The following is a 24,120-nucleotide window of genomic DNA, read 5'->3' as shown; positions in this document are numbered from 1 at the left end:
GACAAGACGGGCCAGGGTTGCTTGGCTGCAGGTACAGAAGCAGCACTGCTGACAAATGTGATCACATACACAAAGCATCATATTCCAAAGGCAAAGTCCTTTATCAAAGTCATCCACCTCTAAAAAGGTATTCACAGACGTAGATCAGTTGGATTATGAGAGAGAGAGGAATTTCTTCCTGATGCAAGAAATAAGAAGAGAGGAAGATTTTGATTCTGTCCTTGGCGGTTTCTAAAAAAACTCATAAGAACTCTGTATTTTAGAAAGACTTTTTGTCTGTGTTTCATTTCAGCAAAAATGTATTACCTTATAGTAAGAATTAAGACAATCTGTAGTCTAACAAAAAATATTTTCCATTTTATTGTGCTGGGGGTCTTTTCAACCAGTTTTGGAACATCTTACTAGAAACATCCCTCTCTTTTTCTACAGAAACCTCAAAACCAGTTACTAATCTGATCAAATTCTATCAGAGTTTTCTCCAGATCATAATCTGTAAAATTAGACCAATGCCTCTCACACGCGATAGTGACACTCAGCATATGCTTTATTATAAACTGTAAAGCTTTTTGATACCCTTAGGAATAAGGCAGCACAGCAGTGAAAGATGCGATCAGTCATTCATATACATACATGTTGCATATCAGGAAAATGTGAAGCAAGCAGTTACAGTGGGTGCAGAGCACTATCAGTGAAGAATAAGAGCTTGTATTTTCCTTGAAAACCAGACATAAAGTGCAGGTCAACAGCAAAGCAGACTGTGAGCAGATGCTTCATCAGTTTGCATCATCACCCAAACTGTCAAACATCAGAAAAAAGACCAAAATGGAAGTCTCAGGATACTATGTTTTCAGATGAGATTGTTGTTTCCTACCATCTCTGATCAGGTCAGAGAAGAAAGAGAGTCTCTATGAAAACATCTGAAAATGCTAAATTGAGTTTGCTTTGGATATAGGGTAAAAACAAGCAGGCAAACACGCCAAAGTTTCTTCTTATGTATTCAGTTTTCCTCTTATGCTTCTACTACCTTTCCCATCATGAACTATTGTGACTTCTGTATTTTTCTTGTCACATTAGATGCAGTCTGAGAGAGGCTGCAAACTGTCCTCTTGCTGGATTTGGTGAGAGCTTGATGTGCAAGGACTACGAGTCATTAACGAATAACTAGGTAAGGTTACGTCCTCTTATTTTTTAAGGGTGATTAATTTAGACCAGAGCAGAAGCACTTTGGTAGGGCTGAATAATGAAGCTCCACATTGTTCCTGCTCTGTATAGGAGACATCCTCACAATTCACAGATCAGTCCCCAAAGACAGCATTCGGCTATCACAATAAAAGAATCAGTGTAAGAGGTACAATATAAGATTACAAATTTGACATGAGTGAACTCAATAGATATTTGTGTAAGTACAGTAGCTTAAAACTAAATCAATGAAAGGCGTATCCCTGTATACTGTTCTATAGGCAGCACTAAGAGGTGACAATTGTTATCAGGTTCACCGGGAAATACAGAATAAAGCTGTGACACACTTTGTCTACACCATTCAAGAAACCAATGAAGATATTATATAGTTTCCATATAATTTTTCTGTTGGAAAACTTCATAAAACATATGATATACTAATTGAAATATGATGAAAGAGGCTTTAAAGCCTTTTGAATCCATTACACCTCTTGCAAGGGTCAGCCTTTTTGCTGGCACATATGAACTAAAAACTAAATGAGACTGTTAATTCTGTTATCTAAGTGCAAGGAAAAAAAATAATCTGTAAGTATTCCAAATGTGAAAAAAAAAAAAAAACAAAACACAAAAACCAAACCCCCAAAAAACCCACACCAGAAAGAAAGAAAAAACCCACAAACATTTAAACATTTCCTACAGGGATTGACTCAGAAAGACTTCCTCTGTATTACCTGTAGCTTTTTTTTAAGGCAATCCTCTAGCCTGAAAATCCAGATTCCAGTGGGAGTGAGAAAGGTTTTCAGGATCAGGCTGTAGCGTTTAAATACAAAAGAAAGCTCATAAAGTTAGAGAGACAGGCATAACACAGTGCATCTCACTACAGTGTATTTATACCACAGTTGTTGTAGTATAAAGATTCTTTAGGCATGTATAGATAAGTCTAGGCAAAAGGAAACATACGTTAGACAGGGCTTATTTGGATCTGTAGAAATTCAGATCTGCATTAATGCCATACCTGTGTTTAGGACTTTGAAAAGAAAAAAGGTTGATAGCAGCAGTTGTTCAGTGACCACAAAAAGACTGTATGCCACAGACTCTGTTCAGCCTTCACTGCCGCTACTCCTTTATTACTTACAAGGACTGCAGCCCTTTCAGACTGAACAACAATCCTGTGTCCTGCCTGCACATAATCATTAAGACCTGATGCGCATAGTTTGCGCAGGAGATGGGGAAGTTAACCTAAGGATCCTGGCCAGATGCTCTATTGGGAAATAGCTATGTAATGCTGCCCGGAGAAGTGCTCCCCACATCTGACATCTTATTGTGTAAAGGTAGTCTTCCACGTACAAGTCTTTCAGATCATTTAGTGTGAAAGACTTACGCAATTGTATAAAACCATGTATGTACATTATTATCAATATTATACTGCTTTAAATGAAAAGTTAGAGAAAAGTTCTGTACATAAAAAACTCTTATAAAGACAATGGCAAAATCAGTATACATTTAGATTAAGGCTTTCAATCCTGTAAACATTACTATCTTAAAACACACCTACACGTAGGTTTACAGTAGTAAATATGTGCTTATTTTTCTGCATGCACAAGAGGGTTTAAAAGTTTGCCAATGAATGTTTCTGCAAATAGAAATAGGAATTACCATCTCCATTCATCACAATTAGTGTGTACCATTCACAGCATATGAAAAAAGATTTCAAGTGCTCTTTTCCTGGACCCTAAAGATTTGTGTGCACATGAAAAATGGCGATACATCTTCACAGAATGAAGACCAAAAAAGAGATTAGTTTAGGCACAAATATTTCTTCTGCTGGAAAACTTCCATTTTTCTTTTTGATGTAATGCACAAGTAACCACTATGGAAATGTAATGCTGGAGTTCAATCCTGACCCTACTGAAATAAAAGGCAAAATAGTCTTTGACTTCTAGACATGGAAGTTATTTTTCTGAACTTATTGGAAGATACAAAAAGTCAAGACATTTTAAGGCAAGTATATCCATTTTCTTCAGTCACGTGCAACTACCTGAAACAGAGACACCTTTCTTTACTAATTTATGCAGGGTAACTGGGAAAATAGTGCACAGAAAAATACCTTCCTGCCTACATACTTATACTGATTCTTGTCCCTCAGCCTATATAGACCCAAAGAGTATTTTCACTTCCAAGTTTTTTAAGTTAATGATTTACTTTTGGTTTCCTGTAAATATGAAGGATATTACTGTATTTCCCAGAAAGGATAAGGAATTATCTTCAGTTGCCTTTTGCTATGCAACATTCTGCAATCCTAACATTGACTTCTGTAAGGTATAATTGCACAGAATGTGGAAGAGAACACAATCCAGTAAACTCACCCAGAGATTTGCTCATTTTTTCCTTCCTTAGACAAGGCTTCTCAACGGGAGCTTTGGCATTCGAGAAGCTGTTAGAATAAATTAAGGGACAGAAGTGTCATCTGGTTAACACTCTAAATAAAAGCAAAAGCAGAGTCACAGACATGAAAAAGATCACAGATATCCTAGTATTTACGATGTGATTGTAAAGTGTAAAGTGTGCTACAGTTTAAGGCAATACATAATAATTACCCTCAGCAGATCTCTGCCGCTATAAAAGTGATTGCTAAGATTTTTTCTGTATTGCTGATAACTATATCTATCACAGCTTGATTTTTTGTTTTAAATTGCATTCTTATAAGCAACAGGAACTCTCAACAATATAACTCTACAGAAATAATTTCTTTTTGGAACACATCCAATAGGCCCTTAGCACTGTTCATCAAAAGACCACAGCAATCTTGCTGGGGCAAAAGTCCATAAATGCACACATTTGGTTTGACTCCGTGCTACCAGCATGGAAATTTTTTTCCTCTAAGCCTCCAGGAGAGCGAGAAAAAGCCTATAGTCCATCATTAAGAGCACTCTAAGCCTATAAAATATATAGAGACAAAAATTCACAGGTATGGCTTTGCTATGTATAAGCAAGCTCCCAGCTGCAGTGGTGAGGTGCATATAGATGGCTACATACCTACAAGAGTGGGGATAATCGCTTAAAGAGAGACCTATATTCCTGACAGGCAGAGATTGATGCTGGACCTCAGATGTGCTTACTTACACAGTCCCCAGAATTAGTAAATTACCCCAAAGCATATCCTATTCTACATGTCCTTAAGAGTAGGTCAAAACTCCTCCCATCCCTGCAGGAGATCTAGTTTGGGAAAGGTTAGAGTCAGTTTGGCTCAGGTACAAAAGAATAAAGATTTGTTTCCTAATATAACAAACATCCAAATATTTGCAAAAAAAACAACCACCCTCCCCCCCAAAAAAACCCAAAAAAAGAAAAAACAAACCCAACCAAAACCAAAAAAACCCAAACTACAAAACCCCAAATAAAATATTCTTATCATATTTTTCATAAAGCACTAGAAAAACTGGGTTGATAGGTATCACTTATGCAAATAAAGAATGGGTCAGGAAGAATGAAAAGTGAGGCTGTGAAAACAAGAGTTGTTTAGAAAGTAAAATGAACTATTAGTTTTAAAGAAAAAACTTACTTTTAATTGTTACCTATTAGTTAGCAAGTCTGCCAGTGACTCACACCTACCACCTACCAAGTAATCCTACAGCTAAAATGAATTGCCTTTCTGTGATTGCTGGGCTTGGGCAAAGTATTCTGTGAATATTCTGGATAATCTGTGAGAGAGACCCTTTTTCCAAGAACTGATCAGCGCGACCTCATCGTATTCTACTTGCACGCATTTCAGAAGGACAGAAGTAATAACAGAAACGGGATTCTGAAATATCTCGCCCCACTCTCACCCCCAAAAAGCAGGTGTTGACATTGAGCTCATTGATACATCCTAGACCTAGCCAAAATGTGGCACAGAAGAAGTTATAATATATTTAATACTTCTCCTAAGAGAAAGCACATGAACTTTAATTATATTACAGGCAGGAATGCCACTGAATTATTCTGAGTTTAAGACTGCACAGCAAGATCCAGTAAAGTACAGAACTATTTGATGGAAAAGGAGCAGATACTAAAATATTTTTGTCAGACAGAGCCACGTAAATTTAAAAGTAATACAGAACAAATCTCTGCAATATCTGCTGAAGTAAGATGAGTTCGTGACGGCTCAGATGGTTCTGAGAATATTTAGGTGACCCAGTTTCAAAGAAAACAGTTTATGAGAATAAAGCAAATACTACCTATTTCCAGCACTGTCAGACAGAGACCCACATCCGAGAGGCAGGACTCCCCAAACCTTTCCCTCCAGTTCTGCCACACAAGCAGTTCAGCTGACCAGAAAAGGACATTGCATTCTTCTTTGCACATGCAGTTAAATTGTATGAAGCTAAGGAAAGCATGTTGCATTTAAACAATGAAGTCAGCCAATAAATCTTACAGTTGTCTAGTTCTAGGACTGCAGCCTCAGCCCATGCGTCTAAATACATGAGGATGTTCAATGTGAACTCCTGAGATCAGAGCCAACAGTAGTCCTTCTACAGAGCGACTCTGCTGATTTTAGTCATGTTACTTCTAGCTTACTCTGCCGTGAATGCAATACCCATCCCCTAGGCTACATCCAACCATCGATGTGAACGGCAATCTGCTTATGGACTTTCGAACATGTGCTGGCCCCTGGCCACAACCACAAGAAACAAGAATTTCAGAAGTAATCACAGCTCCTCCTTGTCTGTCAGTGCACATTGGAAGCAAATCGCTTTTAACACATGTACTTAGTTTCATTAATTAGTTCTCCTATGACATTCGCTTTAGTTCTTGTTACTCCTTTTTAGAAGCGGATTGGCTGTAACTAAATGGCCCTGTACTTTTCCTGTGCGTTAGTAGCTGAGCCACTCAATATGGGGCTGCAGCACCTCCAGAATTCCTCAGAAAACTATGAGTCATCACATCATAACTCATCAGAGGGAGGACTGTACGGCTGGGTATTACTGCCACCTAGTTTTCAATTTTTAATATTATTACCTAAAGTTGCATTCTCCATTGTTAAAAAGTATATGCATAAAACCTGAAAATTTTCATTCTAGTAATCTATTAAATACATCACAGGATATGTATAAATAGTGCAAAACTGTGCAATGATAAACTCTTACTGAACAAACCTACATGCATCTAGATGAGATCTTGAAAAGCATATTAGGATCAATAATTGCCAACCCCAAATATATACATGCTGCGAAAATCCAAGTCAAGTTCACTGTGCAGGGTCAGCACAAGAGCAGAGTTTGCAGCATCATAGAAGTTTGTAGATCTACAGCTCATCATTGCCAGCTGACACTGAATCTAATAACTTTTATTATGGACCTTTTTCCATTGCAAATGACAAATAAAACTTACCCACTTAATATAGGTGCTGTACCAAAATCTTGCAGAAAGGCCTTACAAAATAAGACTCCTCAATGAGATACCATTTATTTTTCATTTTGAGATGTACGAAGAGAACATTTATAGTGGGAGAGTCTTTTTTAGACCAAGACGTGAACTAAAAGCTTAGCAATAAAACACAGAGAAACATGGAGAACAATTAAAACAACTTCTGAAACCTCATAAAAATTCCATTTTGAGGTCTGAGAAAGGAACTGTCAAGATTCTCCATTCTGGCGACCTTTCTGCTTTTATGCTGGTTCTGTGGTTTCTGACTCTGACTAGGAGCGCCTGTGGGAACCCATGAAAGTTGGAGGTTAAATTCAGAACCCAGCTGAGCAACCTTTCACAAGACGTGAAATAATAAATACATTGCCACAGGCAGGTTCCAGTTTAAAAAGAAATTTTTAAAAACACCCATAACTGAAATATCTTACAACTGTTAGAGCTGGGGCTTGGTTATGCTGAGACAGTGTTAACACATTTTATAATTTATCCAGAGCAATTCTGCTAAACTAGATGAGGAAAAAGTCTGTTCTTTGCTGCAACTGAGTTTTGTCCATTCTTTTAACAAATAGTATGGCAGAAATTTGGCCATTGCGTTGTGTTTGTGTGCAGTAATCACACCCAAAAGCTGGTCAATAAATCTCATAAAGGAGCCTTGAATTCTCCTTCATGGAAACGAAAGATCTGTGTGACTATTTTTTTGTGGCAGCAAGAGCAAGTACTGATGTTGTTAGTCTTTATTTTTACCAAAGGAGCTGTAATGTCTGAAAGTAAAACAAGATGTTTGTGAATTGCAGGCATGATGCAACCCCAGGAATTTTGCATGCTGGATGGGTTGACAAGGCACGATTCTGAAGCAGGCTTTTAAAGACAAAACTAAGACATCTATATTAGCACAGGTTGAGAGGCCACAGATGTCCCCAAACACTCTCCCCCTTTTTTTTTTTTTTTTTTAAATTGTTATTGAAAGACGAAATTCTATTTGAACTCCGATCCTAGGCCCCTGGGCTTGAAAACCATATTGTGCACCCCCCACCGTGCTCAGGTTAAGTTCATTCAAACTATTTTATGCAGCTACAGTATGGATCACACTCAGTTTTTCTTTTTTCCCCTAACAGGTTTGTTTCTGGTCATAAATTCTCAATCAGTGGGCAAGCCACATTGTACAATTTAGTAAATAGTGTAGTTAAAACATGTTTAAAGTCAAAAGAAAAAGGTTCTGACAATGGAGCATTGTCCCCTTTTGCAGAACTGAAGTGTACCTTCTTTGATTCAGTAACCTTGCTGCACTTTGGTATGAAATTGCCCCTTTTTCCATCAAAGTCGCATTGAAAGTGCCTCATTAGCATGTCTCACCGGATCAGTAATGATTCTGCTAACCCAACACTCATTTCAGTCAAGCCACCATGGTTTTTCTATCTGTTTAACATCTAAAACTCCTTGACAAAGTTCCTTTTAAAATTTACTCCTTTTGTTTCTCCTTGGGTTTTCTGCAAAGATCTTTAAACTTCGATGTACTCCGAGATGACTCCTGAACAAAAATCATGTCTAGCCCAGCTAGTAAATCTAGCCTCCATTCAATGGGATTAAATAAGTGCTTCACGGCTATTGTAGAAGCCTCTAAAAAGGATCTTGCATCTTTAAGAGTTTCCTACAATAAATTAAACACATCTCACCCGTTGTAAAAGGAGGAAAAAAAGAAAAAAAGGAAAAAAAAAAAAAAAAAAGAGAGACTTGATCCAGCACAGGGGAGCCACTGTAGACCCAGAGTGTTGCCACACTTCTAGTACCCCAACACCTACAAATAACCGCCTAAATTAATGGCAACAGGCAACGGAAGCAGAATTTTATTTCTTTCAGAATTCAGCCTTGGACTTCAGTAAAACATGGCCAGTAAAATAAAATAAATACATAACGGATTAAAAATCTGTAATTGTATGTGTTATTAAAAAGGAATGTGATAGGATTTTAGCTTCAATTTACAGTACCTCAGCCAGGAAATTCCCATTTCTTTTCTAATACGCAAGATCTCTGGCCCAACGTTCAGATTCATTGTAGCATCTGAGCCCTGTTTAAATCCAGGCACGTGAGTAACCCTACTGCTATCACTGAGGCTGCTGCCCTGCTTGAAGTTAAGCTTGTGTTTAAACTCAGAACCAATACATTCATCCAAACCTCTAGATCTTTCTGCTCATTTCTGAACTGAAATGGAGAAATCTTAAGCTCTTTTAACCGTAAGGGTGATTGAAAAAAACAATTTATGCAAAAAACTCCACTCAAGGAATATGGGCAGAGAATTATCTTTAAAAGTGTATCTACATTTATCATAAGGTCCTGTAAGCTTATAAGAGGCTACAAACCACTGCATCTTCCGCGTGCCTGACCTAAATTAACAGTTGCTCCCTTCAGCGGCCACTGAATCAACTATCTGAAAATCATTTCCACTTCATGAGTGTTGAATGGCCTACCTGAAGTGAACCAGCATTTCAAAGATGTGTTCAGAACACAGGGAAAAAAAACCTGCCAGCATAAATAGTCACTAGTTTAGCAAATTTTTCTATAGCAAAGATATGTATTCAATAAACCTTGGAATATCTTTTAATTCTTATATGAAGACCAAGGCCTTAGCTGTATTCATTTTAATAATTTGTACTGCCATTGTCCGCATTGCTGAAGTTCTACAAGCTTTATGGCAATTGTGTTTAACCTCCCGGGTACCTATAAGGATAGAAGAAAAAGGAAAAATTAAACCTCTTGCTTGTTTCTTTGCTTCCTTTAAAAACTTGGTCATTTGGTCTGTGCTGTCAAAGTGGACACCCACAATAAGAGTCTTGCTTTCCCTGTTTATGTCACACAAATCAAGCTGTAACAACCGGCATCCAAATGGGACCTTCACGAATACTTACTGACTGGCAGCTGCACGTCAAGAGAAAGGCAGCCTAGGGGGCAACTCCATTATTTCTAAAGCTTGTAGAAAAACTTTGTCAAGCCTATTATTCAAGCACTGATTTTCTTTAAACGCCCAGTACAAGCCTCAAAATATTTGAAAATTTCAAACTATCAACTCACAGAAAGCAGCACAATATTTTATTAAAAGTACTTAGGTTTTTTGGATCTCAATTAATTATTTTGTTCTCCTTATCATGATTATGGACAGATGAATACTAATACTGCTGGTACTATTGTTGCTATTACTACATGTAATACAGGGTAGGAAATACCAGAAAGGCCATTGCCTCTGTGATAGCACAGCCCCAGCAAGCCAAACCAGCTGTTAGTGCCACTGGGGGGATGAATGTGTGTGAGCCAGCAGCAGCTGGTGGAAGGCTGCTTCATCCCAACAGCATCCATCACTGTCCCTCTCTTTCCCTTACCCATCTAACAAGGGAGGCACGGCTGACACTTCAGTTTTATCCACACTGCCGGGAAGCCAAGAGACAACCATATACAAAAGCCTGGCAAGCATAGCTTTCTTGTAGGGATGGCTGGCGTATAAAAATAACATTATCTTTCCAAAGCAGACAGCACAAAGTTCACCATTCATTGTAGGCATCTCAGTCTGTATTTTCAGGCGCCCAGAGAAGGACCGAGGGGTCTGGAGTTTTCTGCTGCTCAGTTTCTAGGACGAAAAAGAGCAGCCATAAGACTACACTTCTTTAGGCAGTCAGTCACTCCCCAGGTCAGAACTCCTACCTCCAGAGGGAAGAGATGTAACCCAACAAGTTCAAGTGTTTCCTTAACAGCACTGAGCTAATCAACCGTGGAATATTAGCTGGATGCTCTGTATCCTGAGCGTAAATGCAGTGTAAGCACTGGAAGAATAGAGAGCAATTTCCTCATTAGCAGCGACTAAATAAGACTGAAACACAGTGCCTTGAGTTCACGTGCCAAGAAAATGGGGAAGCACAAAAGGAAGTGCTTCTTGTATAAACCAGGCAGGAGAGAAGATTGCTATCTCCTCTCCCCACTCCCTCTTGCTTTAATGCCCCACAATTTACTGGTATCATTATCCAAGCGTTAAGGTAAACTTATTTTGCTTCGTGCTTTCCTGGTGTATGTGGTGTGATCGTGTTGTCCCTGTTGTCCCTGAAGTCTGTCAACATTCCAGCTAAGCTGAAAGCAGAATCAGTCACATTCAGTCACTTTGCCTGTCCCTCAAGCAGGGCAGTTTGCAGAGATGGCAATGATGGCACAAGTTTGTCACCCTTTCCCAGACAGTCACTCTTGTAAGCCTAGTCAGCCGAGTGTCCCCCTCCCAAGGATCCTGCTTCTGCAGAAGTCATTCAGAACTGTAACTGGTATCAATTTTCACAGCTTTATTGGACATTATTGGTATTTTCTGATAGTTCTGATAGCAGTCTTTTGTCGTAAAATAACTACCCCTCACAAGTTTCAAAGCTCGATAAAAGTTCAAACCCAGACAACTAACTGATTCACAACATACGCTTGCTATTTCTAAGCCAGTCACATCCCTTCTGAAGGTCTAACTCCCAGGTTTTGAACCGCTTGCATTTACAACATTCAACAAGTAAAATAGACCCAGTTCACAGATGGTAAGCCATTTCCTTAAACCAAAAGCACCTACACTAGTCAATATTTTTATAGTATTAGATGATAAATATTGAATCTTGATATATAATGTGCAATATTTGGTATCAATATTAGTTATTCCTAACTTCCAGTAGTAACAGTCATACATTACAAATCTGCAGTTCAGAAAAATTCACTGAGTGTGGGAATTTCTGGTGAAATAGGGTTCCCAGCTAATTCCCAAGGTTCAAGTACAATTTAAGGAAAGCAGTGGCCATGAGATGCCTCACATAATTCTATTTTAACAATCCTATTAAAAAAAAAAACCTCCATAAATATAATATTAATTTAATGATAGATGGGTAAACAGTTTTTTCCTAGCACCTGAAAGCATTACTTATTCTAAAACAGATTAAAAAGCTACCTTGCACTCCAGGATGAACAAGCCAATATCTTCTAGAAGCAGGACAGGACTTTCAAATTAAAAGTCAGCCAGCAGAAACCCCTCATGAACACCCTGACAGACATCTGAGGGGTTGTCATCAGCCCTGCAACAGGGTTAGACAGACAGTCAAATAATCCCTGGATTCATAAAGCCTTCAAATGTCCAAATACAAGACCAACGCGGCTAGCTATGAGATCCCCAGAAGGGAGAAAATAGGTGGGAATTTCATCAATTCATCTTACAAGAAATTATCCTCTGTTCTGCATCAGCTTGTAGTCATCCACTGGCCAGGCTGCATCCACTAACAATCTCATACTCTGCTGAAAGTTCTTTAAAGCAGGAACCATGGTTTTGCTCTGTGTTTTAGGGTAGTTAACACAAAGCAATCCCCTCCATGCCTATGATCCAAATTCCTGCAATGCTATATCAAAATTCCTAAGAATAGAGCAAGCATTACTGTGTGTAGTAACCAAGCATTTTACTCGCAGCTAAATGTCAGTACTCGACATTGCACAGAGTGGGGAAAAGGGGGAGAATGAAATGTGTCTGACCAAGTTTTAAATACTCTATATCTTAGCCAAAAAGCTCAGACCCACCAGGTAGGTATTCTGTACAGACAATGAAGGGAAGAAGTGTTTCTAAAGGATGATCCCTTTATCCAACAATAAACATCTGAGGTATTTGCAAGTTGCTGCATTTATTACTGACCCTTTAACAGTGATTCTGTCACTTCTTCCCCACTCAGAGCGACACACGGTATTAGACAACTAGTCCAGACGAAAAGCTTTAAATTGCAAATCTCTAAATTGTGAAACAGTACTACAAGCTACAGAGAGCCTCTTTTGAACCCATTGGGCTACTCTTCACCCTGCTGTTCTCTCTTGGTTGCTGTACACATCCACTTTCGACACAGACCTTGCATCCCCTCCTGCAGTTAACCCTGCTCACAAGGTTAGCCATCAGAGTTGCATCCGTTCCACCTCACCCTGCAGGAAACAAGAACTGTATTTTCTTTAGTGTGGCAGGACACCGCAGTTTACCATCCTGACCTGAAGACAGACACTGTTCCTTTTGGCAACCTCCTACAGCAATTACCAACAGAACAAAGTAATAGGAAATGGTTTGCCTTTTTTTTTTTTTTTTTTTTTTAATTCCACTGGGTATGTCAAGGACAAGTTTTCCTGCTCTTGCCTTTTTATAGTTGATAACTTATATGGCCACAAATTCTAAAAAAGAGAAGGAAATGCAAAGCTGTTTGCCAAAAGACAGCAAGCATGAATTAAAAAAAAAAAAAAAAAAAAAAGAAGAGAAAATAATAAAATGGAAAGATGGAAAGGAACTTGATGCCTTGTAACAACAGAAGGCTGAAGACACTGCAAAATTAAGAAACCTTTCATTGCCTATCTTATGCTGGCATTACGGGTCAAATAATGTGCACCATAGTAAATCAGTGACTTCAGAGACAAATTACCACAAGTTACAGTTGGAACAAGGGAGAAAAGTATTAAAGCATGGGCAGTTGCTTTTGGTTCCAAAACCAAACAAGTTGAATAAAATCTCAGTTACATTTCTTCTGAATTTTTAAGTTTGATTTCTTCCAATCTCAGCCAGAAAAGATTTCAAAGCACCTGTCACAAAATTATGGTAGCCACTTTGAGAAGCTGATCATTCAAAAAAGCATCACTTTCATAATTTAACATGACAGAGTGGCAGTCTATCATGAGGGACCTTGAAAAAAAATCAGACCAACTGCAAGTTGAAAGAAATGAGTCAGTCTCCAATTGTAACTTTTCTTTCTCTTTTCTGTGTTCAGGTTGTGATAATAACAAACGATAGTACCTTATTCCTGTCACAGCCTTTGTACCACATGGGAACACATTTTCACCAAGGAAGGGTCTTTAACACAGGTAACACAGGTGTAACTTTCTGAAACTCACAGAAAATACTCATTAGTTCAGTCAAACATCTAAAAGACAGGCACGTACAAAGCCAATTTGATAAATTAGGGCTCTATTGTTTTTCTACTTTTTCATTTTTGTTGCCTAAAAAACCCACAACCTTTTTCTTACTTCAATCATTATTTCCACAACATCCACAAGAGTTGTTGAGCAATAATAATTATTGCTGCAAAAAACTTTGTTAGGGTCAAATTTCCAAATGGGTCAAAGGAAATAATTGCTACAGAGTATTTTATCTCTGTGCTTTCCATACTAGTTTTTGATTCATTCCACTTGCTACATTACTTTTTAAAAATGATGAAAAGTCCTTTGGGCAGAGAAAAAGGCTTTGTATTGTTTCCATAGAGCACTTGTAATCATGTATATACTGTAGAACAACAAAAAAAGGCAATTGTATTTCTCTTATTTCAAGCCCATTGTGGAAATCATACATGAGAAAGAACAGGAAATCCTGTTCCTGAAATGCAGATGTCACAGCGGTAGAATACAGCTCTTATAAACACAGGACACTGAGCAACATTTTAGGACAAAAGTAAAGATAAGAACAATCAAGTAAAATATACAGAAGGATTAATCTGTTATAAGAATTCATTAATGCAGCTGAAATTCTGTGACACACCAACTTCTGAGGAAAGATTGATCAGCAATACAGGTACCAAACACAAAATGTGTGTCTGACCATAAACAGAAAAACAAATGACTTTTTAATAGGAAATGCAAAGCGCACAAAAAATGAAGTTCTCTTCCACTTAGAATTTGCCAGTTAATTACAACTTCAATTAATAAAGCTAGAGGTAGAATCTCTTTGTAATGAAATAATAATTTTGGTCCATATTATGCTTGATGACACCCTAATTCCACACCAGGTATGTGCTCAATAAAAAAAGTTCAGTTACGTGTAGGTGAGAATTCTGTAGAAAGCTCATTAAAACTATAGCCAAACATACCTGAAGTTACACAAGTGTGATTCCATGACCTACCAAAAAAAAATATGTTGTAGCCTGAACTGTCTGCCCTGAAGAAGCAGGTTCATCAGACAACACCATCTTCCAGTTTAGAGTCATGGATTTGAAGCAGCCTGCAGCAGATTGCTAGTGACCAAATGTTCCCAACTGACAGTCCTTCACTGATCTACTTGAAAAAAGTGGAAAGCCTCAGTTTTCTTCCTAATGGACAGGTGTTGCCCTGACACAAAAACCCAACCCATCGTTACACTTGGTTGCTAACTGGAATCCTTATGGGTAGCCTAAAAGGAAGACAATGGAAGTGACCATGGAAAGTTAATGACTTTCAGCCCCACAGATGGTCACTCTAACTCATAAGTCTGGGAAATTGTCTAAAACTCTGTTATTCAATTAGAACCAAAAACCTAGAAAATCTCCGTATGAACAGCAATTTAGACATGAGTTTGCCATGGGATAAAATGTAGAAAAAAGGACAAAGACTTTTTGATACTTACCCAGGCAGGAAGAAGGCATTTTATCACCCTACGGAGCAGGGATTTTACAGCCACCACAGGGCTGTCATATAGTAACATCTGAATTTTGTATTCACCTTTCATACATTTCACCACCAAGAAAATCTTGTCTCACTGGAAATTGTTCACAGCCGTGCAACAAAAATCATAACTAAGCCAGTTTGATATGAGAGGTCTCAATTACTAAATTTACATACTTAGATTCAATAAATTCCTTATTATTTAGATATTTATATTATTTTCATATCTTTTAAAACAATCAGCAATGTAATAACATCTCCTTATATTCAAAGGGTAAAAGCACCAAGGATAAATAATGCAATATACTGAACACAGATGAATAGCATTCATGCATCAAACACTGACATGACAATGAAATCTTTGAAACAGTGCTGATACCTCCCTCGGGAAGAGGACACAGAAAATTTTAAGAATTTAAGTTTATTTAAATGATTAAACAGCTCAATCTCACATTCAAGGGAGACTAAAGAGCCCAGAATCATATTTTAAAAAGATTTTGCAACACTCAATACTTAGCTGCCATTGATTTTAGTGTGTTAAAACCTACCAGTTCAATTTCTATAGGTATTTGGATATCTGAAGTTATCAAGAGAGTCCTAAATCCTATTATTTTGAGTGGGATCTAAGTACTTAACTTGTTTAGATACTTCTGAAAATGCTGGTAAATGCCCAACAAGCATTTCTGAAGTATTTCCTAATATCGGTACAGGCTTGTATAGACCAGAAGACCAACCATTTTGTGACCATTTCTAACATCTTTTATTCTGTATGACCAAGAGACATATAAAGAGGCAATTAATTTTTACTGCTGCCAAGTTATCTCTTAAAAATAGAACAGAGAGACTTGGTGAACTTGAAAGAAAAAAGTAGTGAATCAGACACAGAATTATTTCTATATGAAGGAGGTGAGCTGAAGAAAAATCAGGTTTCGTTCATCCGTTTTTCAGAAAAAAGGATTTAACTCACTTTTCCCAGTGGATTTAAAAGATAACCCTGTTCATTACACTTCAGCCATTCCTCTGAGGCGTGTTTCCATCTTTGTTGCTGAAGCCCGCTTCCTGAGAGAGACAGACTTAAATTTAAACTCAATACGCTGGACACCCTTTTTATTTTCCATGGTGTCATTGTTTTTGTTCTGCACTTTAAGCTGCCTGACCTGAAATTAGCAATTTATCATACTGCCCAGTTAAGAAAAAAGAGTGACTGTACAATGGAAAATGTTGCTGAGGGTCTGCTGCTGCTGCCAAGCTGTATCTAAAATCATTCCTTGATCAAGGTCCAGCCCATTTTATTTTTATCTCTTTCATAACAAAAGAGAAACAACTTGGCAGAAGTCTGAAAACTATTGGTGGAAAGACAGAATAGCTACTGGGTAGCAGAGTATCTGGCAAGCCCTACAAGTGTTCCCAGACATAACTATCATAAGCACGTAAATAAAAACATAACTTACCTGTAGCGCTGCCACAGCCCGAGTGCTTTTTAAAACCATCTCTGAAACTGCGTCCATTTCTGCCCAGCTCAGCTGTGGACAAACGAGAAGCAAAGAACATTGTTCATCACCAGCAGAACACAGAATGGTAAATCCCTCTATTCGCAAGTTGCAGCAAGCATCACAACCAGAAAGTGCAGAAGGAAGTTCTGAGTCATGGGAACACGGTAAACAACAAAATGCATCATCTTCTCTAAAGAAGTAATATCCCAAAAGCAAAATTAAGAACATTTCTCTCACTACTCATGAGGCCCAGATTTTTCCAGAGACTGAATAAGCACACAAAATGGCAACCAGTGTTCTACATCCAGGACCAGCCTGTTAGTTGTGACTTTACATCATCATAGATTGAAGGTTTCCAGACATTGGTCAAAAACGCACCAGAATTTTTCCTTCCCAAATCCAGTTTTGATTGACTTCCTACAATATGGTGAGATACTCCTCATAACTATCAGAACTGTGTTCTAGATCCCTGTCAACATCCTTCTGTGCCCATTTGTTCATTATGAACACAAATTAGTAAAAACGGAATAGTTTCCCAATAGAGCTCTGCGTGTGTGTGTGTGTTTAAAAATAAACAACAAAAAAACAGCCCCAACTGGCAAGAAAGCACCTGGCAGTATTATTCAACCAAGATCTCGGAAGTTAAAGTGTTCTGAACAGTGAAGTTGAGTCAGTACTCCATAAATAGTGCCATCTTGCAAATTCGCTCACGCCCAGTGTCCCACTAGTGCAAGAGCTACCTTGGTAAGTGCTGTCTGCAGGGTATTTCCACCACATTCCAGAAGAAAAACTGACAGGTGTCTCTTTTGACTGTCTTGAAGTGAAAGCAAGGAAGTTCAATACAATGTGAGAGGTGCGAGGAAGAGCTCAAAATCACATTTAATCCCAAACGTTCAGCACATTTGATAAAATAAGTGAGTTTCGCTAAAAGATAATTTGGCATATTGAACAAACACTGTGATGAACAGACTGTACCTCTTCCTACTTTTCTATAACAGGCAAATCAAGTTTGTATTTAACTCCATCAGTTGCCATTATTTCACGGGAACGAATATCTGACCTCTATGTCAGTATGCCTAAAACCCAGCATGAAAACTAGTCTTAAATGAACCCTTTCAATGAAACCCAAACAAGCAGTTACCTGCATTAAACAGATAATTCCCAAATATAGAAAACTCATTCCAGGTTACAAGTATTCCGCATAGGTAGACATACTGGCTTTTTCACCCAACACAAAGAGATCACAGTCAGACAAGGAAGTATTTAATTCCTGTTGATTCAATCTATTAATTAAACAAATATTTTAAGTCCCAGTCAATTCACCTATTTTTGGCCTAGAAATGAGTAATTATCTTGTTTGTGCCTAATCTCAGGAGGAAATTTATGAGGGGCAAGGGCCACTTCGGAAACACGGGGTCTAATGTGAGTACCCAAGACTGTAGTAGAGGCATTTTTCTGCTTGCAAAGAGTAATTTATGATCATTACCATTTTCCAACTAAAAAGGAATGAAACGAGCGCAGGCCTCTCAAATTATATCTGACTTTGCTTCTAATCCTAAACAGCCTCCAGATGATTTCATGTCTTCCCCTATTCTCTGTCACAATTTAATAATCATTTCACACACGCAGATTCACAATTCATGTGTGCACTGCGTCAGCTTCAACATCGGGAGAAACCAAGAGGCATTTTTTCCTCTCTGTTCTCATCAAGGTCCTGGCACTATTGTGATTCAAGAAAACGCTGTATTTTAAGCCTGCCATCACATACACCGTTAGGTGCTTTGTGTACTCGGCGGAGACAAAGGCTCAAGAACAATTCAATCTACAGGAACAAAAGGAGGGAGGTTCAGTTACCTACACTAAGTGAGATCAGTCTTTCCATGACACAAGTTCAGGCTGGTAACTTTACAGTGCATATTAACCAAATAGTTTCCGAAGACATGAATTTCATGAAGCTTTCCAAGGATTCTGGGGCTGGAAAAATAAGTTCCGTTTTGGAGTATATTCTGTCTGTGCCACAGTGCCTGCAGTACAGATACTTTTTGTACATCTAGTTCAAAGCATTCATCTCCAAGGAGTGTGACCATTGACATCAACAAAGGTGTTCCAAGTTGCTCCAAAAGAGGTGTCTGAACATTTTCCATAGGTATTTGAACAGAGTAAACTATGATCTCATACAAAAATAGTATTAAGAAAAAGGTAAGCCATGACCATACAGCAAGGCAGAACATTTAACTCAGAAAAAAACCCTCCCTTCAACCAAGGCAACTCCTCTTTCGGTATTACCTACAAGGTTGGCCTCAGGAAGTTGCAAAAGTACGGAGACATACAATAGCCAGAATTTTGCAAGCTTTTTCTGGAAAGTAGAGTAGCGCACCTGGCAGGTTCACGTGTCAGACGTTCCCTGTTTGCACTGTCTGTGATCTTGATAGCTTTGATTTATGTATCACCAGACTTGTACAAAATCCAGCTGTTGGAAGCGTAATGAAATTTAAACGTTAAACCTATTCTGCATGTTAAAACTGTTCTCCAAAAAGGTTATGGCAGCCCAGAAAAACGGACTGGCAGGAATCTGCCAACTGTGTGTTCTACTGAATTTTAGGTCTTTGTATAAACGTGTGATGTGTCATAAAGCCCACCAAAGTCAACACACCTGCAGTCAGGATAATATTCCCCTGTGCACTCTGTCCTTGTTAGATACAGTTATAATAGCTAACAATAAGCATACTCTGGATTCATCAAATGTATTAAGTCTTTACCCACAATGCTTGGCAGGGATCAGAGCACGATACCCGTTTATTATTATTATCATGAATTATCCAAGGGTGTTAGGCAAATAAAAACATTTGAGATGAAATCCCAATTCTCTTAAAAGACCAGGATTGTTTCCACTGGTTTTGACAGAGCTTTCAGTCCTTATCCTTGTCTTAAAAAAAATCATAAAAAAAACCCCAAAATAAACAATAGACAGCACAATACTGGGAGGTTGAGAGGAGTTGATAGCAAATCCAGAGACAGAACACTACATGGTTATGCAAACTTGTTATGAAACATCACCATGCTTTTTCAAAGCAAATAAAATAATAACCCAAAATAGAAGTGGAATAAAGTGTTAGCAACTGTATTATCCCATTTCACAAAAGGGAACCAAAGATTCACAGAGGTTTGCATCAATGCCTTGGTTTTATGAAAACCAGATTACTTTGCAGCTGAAGGAATTTAAGAAGGAAATTTAGAAGTTGATTTCCTGAGAAGGAATTTAAGAAGGGTTAGGTAAGGATTTTGAAAATACAAGCTTCACTAACTTTTGCCCAAGGTCAGTTAGCAGAACCATTTAGCACGAGACGGTTTGGATTTTGAACTCTGCAGTTCTGACTCCCAGCCCCATGTTCAAAAGAGCAGATTTCAAACTACTACAGACTCTCTAGATGTTTTAAAGATAGTCTACCTGGCCCGGTGGTGTCCTCCCGTAGAATGGAGGAAACTGACTTCTGCAGATTACTAATATATTTTTTTCCAAAGCAGAAAAGGAGAGGGAAGAACACAAAGGGGCTTGGTGAGCATCACCAAACTCCAACACAGAATTGTTCATCAAGGTCTGAGTTTCCCTATTGTGGTTGTGCCAAGATTTATTAAAGCACAGCATGTGTTCACTTATTTCTATCCAAAATGAACTGAAAAGGCACTTTGCATCTGCTCTCGGGGAAAAAAGTTTGCTTATTTGGCAAACTTTGTTTAAAAATCTGTTTCTTCCAAGATTTGTCTCTTTAGTTCTTTTTGTTTGTTTGACTGGGGTTTGGGGGGCTTTTTTGGTTCCGTACATGGGTGTGTAGCTTTCTTCCCCTCCTGTACCTCTCTTCCTCCATCTGTTGACCTCACTTCAGCACATAGTTTCCCACTTAGTTTGCCAAAAATGTATAAAACTTGGGGCGTCTGCTCCGATGTCATTGTGACTTGTAACTGTATAATTAAACTAACATTTGCTCTGTTATAAAGAAGTCCCTGTAACTTTAATTAGGCTCTTCTGCTCCATTTGCTCTTGTGCAGTTGCAAGTGTGAAGTAATGCTTCCACATGGAAATGATAGGGAATGGTCTTTATTACAAACACGCCATGTGAAAAGCCAGAAACCTCTGTACTGAGTTTCTCACAGTACCTAGTACTATACTTTCTACATAAAGGATGCTTCCCTGCGCTAAAATGTCTTTTCCTTACCTTGCATTTCCACCAAGGCCCACTTCTCTCCCTCTACCACCCCTAAATTCAGCTCTTCTGTGGATAAGCCTGTTCCAAATCCTCTCAGAGGCCCAGGAAAAAAGGCCATTCCTCGAGAATTCAGTTTTCCAGCCATGCATATGGGTCACACAGCAGCTCACTAGTCCCCTCATTTTCACAGTTAAGTCTGTGGTCTCTAATGTGTTTCTGCATATCAAAAGTCAAATTAATACCTTGAAAAAGAAAGATTTCATCAGCTAGAATTCTCCTGCATCAGCAGCACTAATACAGATAGGCAATCAAAACACCTACATATGAAGCAATGCTACACAACTAGTTTGGGAACAAGTTTCCCTAAAGTGGGAAAAAAAGTTACTGAAATAAAGAAATGTCACTACTATCAGAATTTGCAGTCATTTTTCCTTTTTACAATGATTCTTCACTAAATATAGTATGTACAGGTAGACCCAGAAGATATATTTTCTACCACTGCAAGTAACCTCATGTTAATCCAGCAGTTGCACACCAGAGATCATGCAGCATTGCAGGGAACATGCTTTGAAATCAGGTCTAGTTATTTTTGTTGATTTATATATATCCCAGTTAATGTACCTCCTTTGAGAAAGAACGTTTACACGCTAGACAGTTTGGCATAAGAATATGATGTTGGTTTATCTTTTACATGGAATGAGGACAGTGGTGTTTCCACTCCTGCCCTGTGCTCCCTTCTCATCACAACATCACTTCTTATTCACATATGTGCAATTCAGCAGGTGCTATTGCTGTCCTGTACTAAAGCTATAATTATTCCAAGGTGCTCCCTTCCATTGCCATATACTTAATGAATATTTTCATGACACATGACACACATAATTCAAAAAATAGGAGCCAAATCTCCCAATTCCTACTATCCCGCTCAATTTCTTAAATGCAGTATCAATCCAGAGACACGTTCTCTGAAGAGGTCATACACTGAAAGAACAAAAGACAGCAGAAGCGAGAGATCCATACAAAAATATGTTGGACAGGCAATGACTGACCACCCAGCAATCCTGGGAAAGCACATTTCATCAGAAAATTCCCAGGAGGCTTGAACAAAGGAGAAAACATACCTGTGGCAAAACCAGAAAAACTGCAAAATCATGACTCTAAATACATCGCTGCTTGAACAGAGAATCTCAAATTTTTGTTTCTTAGAGTAAAACATACCTCAGCAGCGAGGTACCTAGAGACCACTCTGAAGTAGCCATTGCTCTAAAAGTATAGCCCCATTGATACAGAGATCAAGATGCATCAAAAGCAGACGAAAACCAAGCACATGACATTTCCCCCGCAAGGCTAGCACTGATCTATCTGTGCTAGATCTTACAGAGAGCTACGTTCTGCAGATTTCCTCCTCCGCTGTGTTCAGAAGCATTTAATCATCATACAAACTGTAAACTCAGATATAGTTTCACGGTCCTGGACAGAGTGAGGCTTCTACAACCAGGTGGCCTTGGAGGTCATCCCCAACCAGGCTCCCTCCCGACTCCAGGCACTCCAAAGGCAACCCTGGGAGTGTCCAGCTCTGCGAGCGGGGAGAAAAACAGCAAGCACTGAGGGCAAAGAGACACACTATCACGCCAGAAGATTTCTTATGGACCCTGCAAAGGTTCTAGTAGACATCTTTGCCACTGCAAAATTCACAGAATGTAAGACAACCACGACACCTCAAAATGACTGAGCAAACAGGAATGAAATTAATTTACTTTGCTCATTATTCAGTTGTGAGTGTGGGTGACAAGTTATCTCCAGTTATCTCTTGCTTCCTCCATAGAAACAGACGTTACTTCGGAGAAATGAATAGGTGTTGCTTTTGCACAGACAATCACATGTGGCTGTTTTTTCAATAAAAATATAATGTCTTTAAATGAGCATGAAAAGTATATATTATCAATATATATATATAAAGTTCATGTATATGAACTTCCCTCTAAAGTCCTCACACACAAAAAAAAGAAAGACACAATAGGCTAATTTCTAAACAAAGAGTTGTGCATTTTCCCATATTAAACTGTTTATAAAACCTAAAATCCAGTCAAACTATACTGAGAGTGAGAAACAAGGGCTTTCATTTCATCCATGCTTCTTCCTTCAAGCGTGCCTTTCACCATCTAAGAAAATCCCAAACAATAACAACAAACTAAAAAGCCTAAACTTTTGGCTAAGTTTCCAGTTGCTAATTTTGTCTGTCATGAGCTGCTATTGTCAGTCTGAGGGAGGGATTGTTCCCAACTTTAACAAAAAAAAAAGAAAAAAAGAAAAAGTAGAAGATGCAAAATATACTCAAAGTAACATCTGTGTTTTCTGATTTTATTAAAGCATTTTGCCTTTGTTATACAGAAATAACAAAACACTGAACCCTTCCCATCAGTATTCATGACGTCTGCCTTTTCATACAAAACCCTCTGAAAGAAAATTCCCCCTGGAAAAAAAAAATACTTTCCTTATAAAAAAACAGATTGTGGGACAGATGATTGCATTGTTTAATCAAATTTCCATCTGAAAACTCTTTTCCTAGTTTCAGATTTAGCTCACCCAGTAAGGCACAGGCACTAGGAAGCACGTGGAAGTATAAAGTAGCAGCTCCTCCATTTTATTATCTCCCTTGAGCTTTGCAATTGGCAAATGAAAAAGAAAATGAGGAACAAAAGTAGTGGACATAAATTAAGCCCTGCTTTCTAAAGTTCAAACTGAATTTTCTTTATTTTTCTACAGCTGTCAGATAAGCAGGGTAAAACCACTAATGCATGTTTAATATATAAAAACTCATAATGTTCAGTAGTACGACCTCCATTGGAGACATTAGTTCAGGCCAGTGAACTTGGAGCAAGCCAAGTGTGGAAATGTGGAACTGGGCCAGTGACCCCCACCAGTGCCTGTCATATCTGCTGAAAGCAAACTTGTCAAATATAGAAGGGGCAGCAGGAGGACAAGAGTATCCTTAAACCAGGGAGCAGCAACAAAGCAAAGATGCCCATCATCTATTCACAGTTGTCTGTTGTTCAGTAATGGCTCTGGCCGTCTCAGGAACAAAAAGTCTGGTTATAGCCTCAACCTTTCAACCTTGGCCAGTCTGGGGGCCTTTCAATTCACAGGCTCCCCAAAGCTGATGAGTGATCATAAAGCTATGATACGGTCCTTGCTGTTATCTCTTCAAACGTACTCCGTACCAAGCAGAAGAGGAATAGAATATTCCCAGGACTGCTAGCCTGCCATAATAGAAGGGCCACTGTTCTTCCCCTTCGGCTACAAAAACAGTCTTTAAAAATAATTGATCAGTTGTATTAACAGCAGCTCCTGAGGATCTTTTTTTGTTTTAATAAACAAAATAATTTTAATTTTCTGCCTTACACCCCAGC

General features: G+C 38.5%; 2 long non-coding RNA genes across 2 annotated transcripts; both read right to left on the bottom strand.

Moving 5' to 3' along the window:
- Positions 1–1,910: 1,910 nt before the first annotated feature.
- On the bottom strand, positions 1,911–13,545 carry LOC121094408. Its single transcript, XR_005829837.1, has 3 exons — positions 13,397–13,545; positions 3,546–3,613; positions 1,911–1,989 (listed from the first exon to the last, which is right to left on the bottom strand). It is a non-coding gene; the product is annotated as an uncharacterized LOC121094408 (long non-coding RNA).
- A 1,044-nt stretch (positions 13,546–14,589) lies between these two features.
- LOC121094442 lies at positions 14,590–16,537 on the bottom strand. Its single transcript, XR_005829843.1, has 3 exons — positions 16,464–16,537; positions 15,980–16,071; positions 14,590–14,646 (listed from the first exon to the last, which is right to left on the bottom strand). It is a non-coding gene; the product is annotated as an uncharacterized LOC121094442 (long non-coding RNA).
- Between the last annotated feature and the right edge of the window lie 7,583 nt (positions 16,538–24,120).

The sequence above is a fragment of the Falco naumanni genome, chromosome 10, assembly GCF_017639655.2.
Source record: "Falco naumanni isolate bFalNau1 chromosome 10, bFalNau1.pat, whole genome shotgun sequence".
NCBI lineage: Eukaryota > Metazoa > Chordata > Aves > Falconiformes > Falconidae > Falco > Falco naumanni.
This window is presented reverse-complemented; position numbering and strand designations above follow the sequence as displayed.